General features: G+C 34.7%; 1 non-coding gene across 1 annotated transcript; it reads right to left on the minus strand.

The window, feature by feature from the left end:
• Positions 1 to 213: 213 nt before the first annotated feature.
• Positions 214 to 318, minus strand: LOC148919825 (small nucleolar RNA R71). The gene has a single exon (XR_016124829.1). It is a non-coding gene; the product is annotated as a small nucleolar RNA R71 (small nucleolar RNA).
• Between the last annotated feature and the right edge of the window lie 9,691 nt (positions 319 to 10,009).

Here is a 10,009-nt window from a genome sequence, read left to right on the forward strand (position 1 = left end):
CGTGCATTTTAGGGAATTTGAAGAAGCTATTGGCACTTTTTACAATGGTCAACTTGATAGGATAAATTGCATAAGGGTAAATTTTTTTCCATTTTCTTTAAAAGGGAAAGCGAAAAATTGGTTATATTCATTAAGAGCTAGGGTCCATAGGTTCTTGGGCGGAGATGACTCAAGCATTTTTTTTAAACATATTTTCCTAATCACAAGACAATTGCTCCTAAGAAAATAATCTCCAATTTCTCTCAGAAGGAAAATGAAACTATATCAAACTTGGGAAAATTTTAAAAAGTTTTTGAATTTGTGCCCACACCATGGCTTTGAAAACTAGCGTCTTGCTAGTCATATCTATGAGGGAGTTCTCCCTCGTGATCGCCAATTTGTTGAGTCTATGTGTAGTTGAGACCATTGATCGGTCTTCTACTAATAAAGGAATTTATCAATTAAAAGAGGACGATGATTGGAAATTGAAATATGAGGTTTTGACTAAAGAGATAGTTGCTTTGAAAATGGAAAAATAAAATTTGCCTCAACCTGTTTATCAAGTTGATGTTAATCAAGTATGTGATTCTTGTTATGAGATTGGTCATACTGTTAAAAATCGCCCAATTTTTTAGGAAATGAAAGGAGCTTATGAGGAGCGTTATGCTGCTATTGGAAACTTTAAACAACAGTATTTTCCTTTTTTCAACACTTACAATCTAGCAACAAGTAATCATCCAAATTTTCGCTAGAGCAATGAGCCACAACCTCAAGTAAGTGATAGAAATTCTTTCAATCATCATTTGCCTGCAACTAATGCATTTAATGCTAGACCTTCTTTGAGCGATACTCTTCAAACATTTATGCAGGAACAACAGAAGCAAAATCAAAGGTATGATACCTTGTTTGGTCAATTGGTTGAAGAAAATAAAGAAATTAAAAGCCAAATTGACAAATTGACAAATTCTTTTGCAATAAATGAAAAAGGAAAATTTCATTCTCAAACTCAACCAAATCCAAAGAAGGTTAATTCGTGTGAAACCTCAATTGAACATGCTAAGTTTGTCATTACTCGTAGAAGTGGTAAAATAATTGATAACACACCTTCACCAAAGGAAGTTGAAAAATCTAGGAATAACTAAACAAGTCCAAATTGAGTGAATCAAATGAATATCATTTTCCTGCTCCTTTTCCCCCAAGCTTTAAATCCTCCAAAGAAATTGAATCAAAATTCTGAAATTCTGGATGTCTTTAAAGAAGTTAAAGTTAATATTCCTCTGTTAGATGCTATTAAACAGATCCCTTCTTATGCTAAATTTTTGAAAGATCTATGCACTTTTAAAAGAAAGCATCATGTGAAGAAAACTGCATTTTTGACTGAACATGTGAGTGCATTGTTGCAACATAAGGTCCCTCCCAAATACAAAGATCCAGGAAGTCCCACTCTTTCATGTGTAATTGGAAAAAATTACATAAATTGTGGTTTGCTTGATTTGGGGGCTAGTGTAAATTTATTGCCATATTCAGTATATTTGCAGTTAGGTCTTAGAGAATTGAAGCCCATAACAATGAAGTTGCAACTTGCTGATCGTTCTGTACGAATGCCGAGAGGGGTAATTGAGGATGTATTGGTCCAAGTGGACAAATTTTACTACCATGTTGACTTTGTTGTTTTGGATACATTAACCTGTTTTGCATTTTGAAAATGAAATTCTTGTCATTTTAGAATGTCCCTTACTTGCTACATGTGACACACACATTAGTTGCAAAAGTGGGGTAATGAAACTCAGTTTTGGTAACATGATATTGGAAATTAACATTTTTAATGTGTTTAGGCGACCTTATGAAGATGATGAATGTGCAGTGGTGAACTTGATTGAAGCTCTTGTGCAGGATCAATTTGAGAAGACTAGTATTTCTGAACCTTTAAAGTCTCTTTTATTGAATTCTATTGAATTCTAAAGAATCTGAATTACTTGAAGATCTAGAAATTGCTGATCTTAATTCATTGTTAAATTCCTTGCAGGTTGATAAATGGAGGCCAAGGTTTGAGAAGCTTCCACCTCGGAAGGAAAATACATTGCCATCAAATGTGGAAGTTCCTAAGCTAGAATTAAAGCCTACCCACAGGACTTAAACATGCATTCCTGGGGTCCAACAACACTTTTCCAGTGGTAATATCTTCTGAACTTGAATTCTCACAGATCTGCCATTGGTTGGACTCTTGCTGACATTAAGGGAATTAGTCCTCTTGTTTGTACTCATAAAATATTTTTAGAGGATGAAGCCAAGTCATCTAGGGAGGCACAATGTAGGTTAAACCCAATCACGAAAGATGTTGTTAAAACTGAGGTGCTGAAATTAATAGATGCGGGTATTATTTATTCCATTTCTGATAGTAAATGGGTAAGTCTTACTCAAGTTGTACCTAAGAAATCTGGCATAACTGTGGTTGAAGATGATAAAAATGAATTGATACCTACAAGAGTTGTTTCAAGTTGGCGCATGTACATTGATTATAGAAAGCTAAATTCTGCAACTAGAAAAGACCATTTCCCTTTACCTTTTATTGATCAAATCTTAGAAAGGGTAGTCGGTCATGAATTTTATTGCTTCTTAGATGGATACTCAAGTTATTATCAAATTGAAATTGCCATTGAAGATCAAGAAAAAACTACTTTTACATGTCCTTTGATACTTTTGCGTTTCGTAGAATGCATTTTGGACTATGTAATTCTCCTGCTACTTTTCAAAGATGCATGATTAGTATTTTAAGTGATATAGTTGAGAAATTTCTTGACGTTTTCATGGATGACATTTCTGTTTTTGGTGACTCTTTTGATAATTGCTTGAGTAATTTGGAAAAAGTATTGGTTCGATGCCAAGGGAGTTTTAAATTTGGAGAAATGTCATTTTATGGTTTCATCTAAAGAAATTGAAGTGGATAAAGCTAAAATTGAGTTGATTTCAAAATTGCCAGTTGCAAAAACGGTTAAAGATGTCAAATCATTTTTAGGTCATGCTGGTTTTTATAGGAGATTTATTCAAAATTTTAGTGCAATATCTAGACCCTTATGTAATCTCCTGTTAAAAGATAGTAAATTTGAGTGGTCTGATTCATGTCAAAAGGCTTTTGAGAAATTAATTGAAATGCTCACATTTGCTCCAATTATGCAACCACTTGATTGGACTTCACCTTTTGAAATTATGTGTGATGCCAGTGATTATGCGGTTGGGGCTGTTTTGGGGCAAAGAAAGGATGAGAAGCCACATGTCACCCATTATGCAAGCAGAACCTTGAACAGTGCTCGGATGAATTATTCTATGTCACATCCAGGGATCGGTTCAGACGTAGCACGATATTATCCGCTTTGGGCCCTGCTCTCTACCCTTACGGTTTTGTTTCTAGGAACTCACTAGCAACTTTCCAGTGGGTTGCTCTAGTTTCAACTCGCTTAACTTCGGAGTTCCCATGATTCCAAACCCAGTGAGCTCCCAAAAGGCCTCGTGCTATATGGAGGTAGGCATGTACATATAAGGCACATCGCCCCCTCTCCGTTGGTGAATGTGGGATGTTACAATCCACCCCCCCTTAGGGGCTCGACATCCTTGTCGGCATACTCGCATCACACGACAGAATGGCTCTGATACCAAATTGTCACATCCCGGGATCGGCTTCGTTATAACACAATATTGTCCGCTTTGGGCCCCCCTCTCTGCCATCATGGTTATATTTTTGGGAACTCACGAGCAACTTCCCAGTGGGTCACCCATCTTGGGATTGCTTTAGCCTCAACTTGCTTAACTTCGGAGTTCCCATGACTCCGAAGCTAGTGAGCTCCCAAAAGGCCTCGTGCTAGATGGAGGTGAGCATGTAAGGCACATCACTCCCTCTCCATTGGTCGATGTGGGATGTTACATTCTACAATTGAAAAAGAACTCCTTGCCGGGGTATTTGCTTTGGATAAGTTTAGTGCTTATATAGTTGGATCACCTATTGTTATTTTCACTGACCATGCATCTTTAAAGTACCTTTTTGAAAAAAAGGATGCTAAAGCTCGACTGATTAGATGGATCCTACTACTTCAAGAATTTGACATCACAATCAAAGACAAAAAGAGAGTAGAAAATGTAGTGGTTGATATTTATCTAGATTGACTTTTGAGGATTCTATTGGAACATTGCCAATTAATGATTCTTTTCCAGATGAGCAATTATTTGCTGTTTCGGAAGTACCTTGGTTTGCTAACATTGTTAATTTTCTTGCTATAGGTAAGATTCCATCTGTTTGGATTGCTCAAGACAAGAGGAAATTTCTTACAGAGGTTAAAAATTTCTTTTGGGATGACCCCTATTTGTTTAAATATTGCCCTGATCAGGTCTTTAGGAGGTGTGTACATGACAATGAAATCCATGCAGTAATTTCTTTTTGTCATAATAAGCATGTGGCTGTCATTTTTTTTTTTGTAAAGAAAACCACTGCAAAAATTTTGTAGTGTGGATTTTGTTGGCCTACGCTTTTTAAAGACACTAATTCTTTTTGTGGAACTTGTGACCGTTGTCAAAAGTTGGGCGCAATTACCCACAAAAACATGATGCCTTTGAACCCAATTTTGGTAATTGAAATTTTTGATTGTTGGGGCATTGATTTTATGGGTCCATTCCCTGTTCTTTTGGATATCTTTATATCTTGGTCGGTATTGATTATGTTTCCAAATGGGTAGTGGCTGTTCCTTGTAGATATAATGATCATAAAACTGTTTTGCGGTTTTTAAAAGAAAACATTTTCACAAGATTTAGAACACCTTGAACTATTATAAGTGATTGGGGGAAACACTTTTGTAATAAACCTTTTGAGGCTTTAATGAAAAAATATGGTGTCACTCATAAAGTCACTACCCCATATCACCCACAAACAAGTGGTCAAGTTGAACTTGCTAATCGGGAGATAAAACAAATTTGGGCCATTAAAATGTTTAATTTTGGTTTAAATAACGCAAGTTCGAATAGAAAGCGTCAGTTGAATGAGTTGGCAGAATTGAGGAATGATGCTTATGAAAAGTCTCGAATTTACAAAGAGAAAATGAAGGTTTTTCATGATAGAAATATTTTGTGGAAAAACATTGAACCATCATAGAAAGTTCTCTTCTATAATTCGAGATTGCATATTTTTCCTGGTAAACTTCGTTCCAGATGGACAGGTCCATTTGTGGTTACAAGAGTTTTTCCTTTTGGAGCAGTAGAGATTGAGGATCCAAAAAATGGTAATGTTTTTAAAGTTAATGGTCAACGCCTTAAACCATTTTTGGAGAATTTGGTGTTGCAAGATGACGCGATTCACTTGGAGAATCCTGTTTATCAGGATTGAATTTTCTGACTATCTTTAGTTTAGTATTTAGTTGATTTATTATTATTTATTTGTCTTTTTGTGTTTTATTTATTTATTTATGTTTCATGGATACTAACAAGCTGTAGGATATATTTTGAAGAGTTTCTGTTTTTCTTTTCAGGTGATCTTTTCTTGTTCAATTATAATCATTTGTCTCTCTTTAATAAATTATGCTGCTCACATTGAGGACAATGTTTCATTCAAGTTGGGGTGAAGTGGAATCATTTCTCGCAATTTGTTACTTTCCAAAATTTAAACTTTTATTTATTTATAAATAATTAAAAAATTAATTAAAAAAAAAGCAAATTTTCCCCACACATTTATTTTATTTGTTTATGTAACCAATTTGTGTTTCCTTTTGGTTTTGTTTATTTTATTCGTTTGTGTGTTTCCATTGAGATTTTTATTTTATTGTTAAGTCTTGTTATTTATTTATTTATTTCTTATTATTATTTTTACTTATTTCTCTTGGCAATTGCATATATTATATCTTTTGTGCTTCATAAAAAGAATAATTTCAAGGTGAAACTGGAAAAACATTTTTTAGGTATGAAGTTTCTGTCTTATCCGTTCTAAATTTTTGCATTTTGTTATGCTTTAATTTTAAATAAACACATTGAATACAATGTTTCATTCAAATTGGGGGGAGTGGAATTAGTTATCGCAATTTGTTTCCAAAATTTTATCCCAAAAGAGAAGTTTAAAAAAAAAAATTATTAAAAATTATTTTTAAAAAAAAAAAAAAAACCTCTACGCTTGTTGTCATTAAAATATATTTGCATTAAATTGAGATTTGATATTCATGCATGAATTTAAAATTGAGAACACTTGAGGGATACAATAACTAATCCAGTCTTTAGTCTTTTTCATTTATTTATACTTAATGAATGATTTATGAGCTAGGCTTTGATAAATTCACACTCACACTATATACGCTGAGAAGATAGAGTTTGAGATTGATTGTATTTATCTTTGTTATAAAAAAAAAGAATAAAAAGAGAAATTTCAGTTAGTAACCGGGCCTCTTGCCTAATTAGTAGTGAGTGTTCGTGTCAAACCGTGAAGTTCTTAAAAAAAAAAAAGGAAAAAAAAATTGCATGTGTGACTTGTTTAGCTTTGTAGCCTTTTTTTAACTCGAGTTATTAAGCTCATCGGGTGTTTCTACACCTAATGCCTTAAAACCTTTGTGTTTGAGAGTCATTGACCTAACACTTGCTACATGGGTTAGTTAGAAAGCTTAAGGGAGCTAAACATTGCATAGTCCACATAATAAAAATAACATGTATATATTTATCTAAGATGGCAAGGATGGTGTGATTACGATTGAATTTTTGTCTTCTCAACTGTGTTAGTTCACTTTACACCAAAGAAAGCAAATGAAAAGTTTATTTAGTGGTGATAAATGACTTTGACTTGAGATTGAAAGAACTTAAAGTTTTGGATTTGTGTTTGCTCTTTTAAATTTGTTCATGAAATGAGAATCTTGTTTTTTGAGCCTTGACATTATTGATGATGATTTGGTAGAAGAGTAACTTAAAATTTCAGATGTTTGCGGGTATCATCCCTGAAAAGAAGTATGGCAACCTAGGGTTTTAAAGGCTTGTTGCATACGCTAAATGCAATCGAGATCCTTGTGAAAGTGGCGTAGTTGTTTTGCTTGTTTGGTTGTTTGTTTGTTTGTTTGTTTTTTTTTTTTTTTTTTTTTTGAGTTGGAGCTAGATTTCGTTTGTGCTTGAATTGCTAGAGCCTACCAATAAGCTAATAATACATGTTTATTTCCTTAGTATTTAATTTTAAAAGCAATTATAATGGGTAATTAAATAATCTTATGCATTTATATTTTTACTTGGTCAAATTGGTTTAATGTTATTTTATTAACTTTGATCAATGACTTTCTATGTAGGCTTGTGTGTTATGAAAACCAACTCAATTTGCATGCCACGAAGTGTGCCACCCAAAGATAATATGCTAGTGGCCAATTAAAGAACTTCAACATATCCATGAAGTAATGATGATGAAGGAAGAAGTGCAACTAGCACAAGAAGAAAAGAATTGAAAAGAATGCATGAAGTGCCACACCCATGCCAAAAAAAGAAAGGAAAAGAAGTATGGGATGGAAGCAAACAAGAAGAAATTGAATTCACATGCTTGTGAGATTTCATCCACTCCAAAGAAGCTCAAATTCAATGCCAATTCATAGGCAAGATGAAGTGGGAGTTAGGTATTGCATTAAAATAGGAATGGTGGTTTTGGAATCCATCATGATGTTTCTCTATCTTAGCCCTATAAATGGAGAAGTCTTCAAGCTTCAAAACACACACCAAGCTCACAATCTCCTCTTGAGCTCTCTCTCTCCTTCCTCCAATTCTTCTAGTTTTAAATTTTATTTTATGGGAAACTAACTCCCTAGCTAAGGCTAGGGAGAAAGCTTTTAATATGAGTATGTAATTTTTATTAATTTGATCCAAACTTAAGCTTTAATGTAAATTTGTAGTTTTGTTCAAATGGAAGTCGTAGTTTTTCTTTTTAATTAATTGATGAATGTTTGATAATCTATTTCATGGGTTCAATCATGTTTTTTCCATTGTGTAGTAAAAACTTTCATGCTTTTAAAAGAGGAGATAATTACTAAGGTTAATAGAATTTCGACGAAGATTATTTTTTGATAGTTTGTTGCCAATGGTACAAGTTATGTTTAGAATACTTCTAAAGGAAATTAAAAAGAGCTTTAATTATTTTGAACAACTACAATGGAAAATATTTTGTGAATCAAATTAATAAGAGTTGCATGCTTATGTTAAAAGTGGAACCCCAATGCCTTAGTGTTTTAATCAATTAAATTTCCTTTAAATCAAATCTTGATTAAATCTACACCTTTATCTTAATTGTTCTCTCACAGCTCTGTTATTTTGTTTACACCACTCACTATGGATACGACACTTGTACTTCCGAACTACACTGCTATACGAGTACGACACCTTTCCTTGGGTTTTGCAAAGTGGTACAAATCACCCATGGCTGCAATGAGCTTTCTAGGAACCCACCTAACAATTACTGCCATAGCAACCAAGCTGCACTCTCCTACTCGCCATTGTTCTCTAACTAGAACCCGAAAACACTCACACTTGCTGTCGATGGTAAATAACGGAATAGCCAAGGGCAAGATAGTAGTGTCGTCGACATTATTCAAGTGCAACAATAGAGATCACAACCACATGGAGATCTATGATTCTGCGGAGGATGAGGAGGAGGAGGTGCACGAGCAGTTCGAGTGGTGGTTTCGAGAGGCTTGGCCCTATTTGTGGGCCCACCGCTGCGGCACTTTCGTCATCATCATATACGACGAAGTTGCATCAAACCCAAATTACTTAAACCCTCTTCTCAAGGACATTGCCTTTCTCCATCACTTGGGGATCAAGTTTGTTCTTGTTCCAGCCACCCACGTAGAGATCTATAAAATTCTGGCAGGCAGAGGAAAGAAGTCACCAACCCAGAAACCCTAAACGCAGCAAAGGAGGCGGCCATGCGGATTTGTTATAACATAGAGGCAGTTCTTTCCACAACGCCCTCCGTATCCAACATCTGACGGCGGCATGGCAGCGACAGCAGCCGTCTTCATGACGTCGGCATGAGCATTTGGTACATTATAGCTGCTTCATATAATACTTGGATCCATGGGACAGATTAATCTTTCCCCTCCTCTTCTAGGGGATTGATTCAGTTGAACCTTCAAAATAACCGCGTCTCTTGAACCAATCCACAGCTCTAGTTGTAAGCAAGAAGAGCTTGTCCAATCTGAGACAAGTTGCCTTCTTCTCAATGTAATCAAGAAGCTTATGTCCCTGCCCTTGCCGATGACAATCACTAAAAACTGCAAAAGAAGCAACCTCCCCACATTTTTCTTCATAATCAAGAAGCTTATTTCCCCATAATCAACACCGGTAACAACTCCTCTTCTTTTGGCCACAAAAAAGTTACCAACGTGTTGGAATGCATAATCATAATCATCATCATGCAAACTGAAGAAGAATGAACAATGAATTTTACACCTATTAGTGGTACCAATTCCAATTACAAACCCCCCCAAATCAACATTTCTTCCTCCTTGTCTTAATTGATTATGGTTTTGTGTTTTTATTAATTAATTAGGGTTTTTTTTTAGGGATATGATTTCCCCACTCTTCTTTTCTCCACTTACACTCTCTTTTGCTTTTTAATACCTTTTAATCAATTTTGTTCTTTCTCTTTCGTATTATACCCTTACCCTACATTAATTTTTTTTTTTTACTTCACTTTTATATTAGTTCTTTTTCTTTATACTTAATTTTCTAACTTGCACTCCATTTTCAGTATTAAAGGTGCTATCATTTGTATTTTCTAAATTGATTATAGTTTTGTGTTTTGATTAGTAGAGTTAGGAATGAAAGTGCTATCGTTTAATTTGTAAATGTTATTCTCTTCCAAAATTTTTTTTAGAACTTTTACAAAGGATTCGCTAGAGGCCCAATCAAATAGTTGGCTCACTCGATGGCCCTTAGATACTGAACTGGCCCAATTGAAACGATATTACTGCTGTCGTTTAATTTCGTTAGGATTCTGATTTTCCACAGAGAGCGTATGCAATCCTATCCTAGACCCCCA

The sequence above is a fragment of the Prunus mume genome, linkage group LG2 (genome assembly GCF_029339155.1).
Source record: "Prunus mume cultivar Tortuosa linkage group LG2, ASM2933915v1, whole genome shotgun sequence".
Taxonomy (NCBI): Eukaryota; Viridiplantae; Streptophyta; class Magnoliopsida; order Rosales; family Rosaceae; genus Prunus; species Prunus mume.